The sequence below is a fragment of the Aegilops tauschii genome, chromosome 4, assembly GCF_002575655.3.
Source record: "Aegilops tauschii subsp. strangulata cultivar AL8/78 chromosome 4, Aet v6.0, whole genome shotgun sequence".
NCBI lineage: Eukaryota > Viridiplantae > Streptophyta > Magnoliopsida > Poales > Poaceae > Aegilops > Aegilops tauschii.
Window position 1 is genome coordinate 116956530 of NC_053038.3, and position 2588 is coordinate 116959117.

The window sequence follows — 2588 nt, forward strand, 5'->3', positions numbered from 1 at the left end:
TAATTCCTTGGCCTGTTTTCAATCTACATGGAACCAATGCTTTTGGTTTCCTCGACTTCCCGCAGTGGGGCTTGGAACACCACTTTCCAACCAACATTTGGCTGTGAGGAGACCTCAGCTTGGCGAATATGTCTATGCCTAACCAGTTGCGCGCGCAACTCCAATCGTCGCCGTCGCTGCGTTATGTAGATCCGTGCGCGCGTGCCCCACCTGGTCCCACCTAACAACCCATATTCGCATTTTCTCAGCGTGATACGCGGCAGGAATACAGTCACATCGTATCTCCCTCGTTCTCTCGTTCCCCACCGCCCCTGTTCCTTCTCTTCTCGTTCCCCATCTCCATCTCCATCGAATCCGGCGCACCGCCGGCTCCCTCCTCCGCCACCATGGCCACTCACCGCCGGGTCGCTCCTCCATGGCCTCGAGCCCTCTCCCCTGTGACGTTCTTCTTCACCCATAGGCGATTGTTCTCCACCCACGCCCTGCTGCCTCTATCGTCAGATCCGCCATCGAGGTAAGATGGAGCAGCATGGCTACCTCATCGCCATCGAGCCTCCTGGTGAGAGGATGCCGGGCATCGACGAACAACGAGCAGCAGCATCACCACCACTGTGAGCAGATCGGTGATGGAAATCTACGCATTAAGGCAGTGAGGAGTCAAGCGGCTCGGCGGCAAAGCCCAGACACACACCTCCCGCAAGCACGCCGGTGGTCAAGACCTCCAACTCATCTTCCCCGTCTTCCTCAGAGGTATCAGCGATTCGTCTACTTGTTTTTTTTAAACAAGATTTTTATTCTTTTCTCAATCTTTCGATATGCATCTGATTTCGTGTGTGATAGTGGTTTTTATGTGATGGATTTTTCATCCAGCACACTTAGGAAGATGGATTGATCTTATTTTGTTTCCTCTCCTGCAGCTTTCGGGAAATGACTGCTCTTGTTTTGCCCCTCTCCACAAACAGGAAAACGGATTGATCTTAATGTACTTTTGTAATTCATAGTTGAGGTAATATCACTAGAAGTCATAGAACTTGTTTTCGATGTTCAGTTTGATGTTAGAACTTTAAAAATACGGATTTATGGTCGCCAAACTTGGGTTCTCGTGCAAATACGGTTACTTTGCCCGTATCCAGCACTTAAGTGGCATGCCAACATGGCTATGGGCCACTGTCAGTGACCGGAGCAAGTGTGCGCATGTTTTTTAGAAACATCTCTGCCCTATATTTAATTGTGCAGCAGCACGTGTGGGTCCCACTTGACAGTCTGTTAGATGAATAAAGGCCAGCGGGCTGTCGCTGCCGCTGCGTTGTGTTTTTCCTTGTAGTCTAATCCGTCCAATTTCACGTCGTCATGTACAAACATGCCCTGTGCCAACCACTGCACCGAGCACATTTTCATGTCTATGAAGAGATACATCATCTTTTATTTTATAGAGAAAGCAGGGTTTTAGTTGATATTTTCATGTCGATTCCGATGGTCTCCACCACTAAACTTTTGCAATTTTAACCGATATTTACACCGCAGTACCTCCAATTATATATATATCTTTTAGTGCAAGTTTTTTGAATTCGAAATCTGTTTGAATAAATTCGAGCGAAAAAAATCTGCTCACCCTCGAGTAGTCGTCATTGCCAACAGACAAATCAACAAATTATTTGTTTGAATTCAAATATTTTAAAATATAAAATCTAGATTAAAAAATATAGCTAGCAAATGGCCCACTAATTAGGTAGCAACTGGCCCAGGTTCGAATCTTGTGTAGGTTATATTTTTGCCAAAACACATATTCGATACAAAAATAATCAAAATGACCTACCACAGCAGTATAAAATTTCCTTTTTTTTGTGAGATACAAAATTGGCTAATTGCCTCATGATTTGAACTCTAGGCCTAGATGTGTGAAGAAAACTGACCTATCGCAACAGTACAAAATTGGATTTTAATTTTAAGTGATCCAAGTCCACTTTGAAATAGGAATTCAAACCAACCGAAATCTTTTGAGTGGAATGAAAAAAAGTTCGCACACCCCCTGAATTCGTTTAGATAACTCGATATTAGAGCAAGCTTATTGCTGACATCGGTGGTGTCTTTGTATACGGTTGTCCCGGCCGAAATAAGGAATTTATTTGTCAGTTGACCAATATAATAGCATATGCATCTCCGTATTAGACATCAAAGGACGTCCATTGTGGTGCTTAGCACACGCGCGGGAATTGAAGAGGACAGAGGCAATTACAGTACTTATTACGTGTAAATCATTTATACATATGTAATTGTGTGAATCATTTGAACAAGCTGAGGGTGTTTCCGCAAAAAAGGACATCATACCTAGCGCCTCCGCCACTAACCGGCGCTGACAGTGGGGACATGCACACATGGCACACCATGCAAGCAGCGGATATGCCGGCGTACATGCTTTGTGACCGTATTTGCATGAGATCGCAAGTTAGGTGACCACAAATCCGTATTTTTAAAGTTTTAGCACCAAACTAAACGTCCAGAGCAAGTTATATGACTCCCGGTGATATTACCTCTTCATAGTTTGCTGGAAGAAACAAGGACCTTTTTGATGGCTATCTCTGGATTCT

General features: G+C 44.6%; 1 long non-coding RNA gene across 1 annotated transcript; it reads left to right on the forward strand.

Annotated features, from left to right (window-relative positions):
- Positions 1-249: 249 nt before the first annotated feature.
- Positions 250-1425, forward strand: LOC109749771 (uncharacterized). Its single transcript, XR_002229753.4, has 2 exons — positions 250-750; positions 918-1425. It is a non-coding gene; the product is annotated as an uncharacterized lncRNA (long non-coding RNA).
- The last annotated feature ends 1163 nt before the right edge of the window (positions 1426-2588 follow it).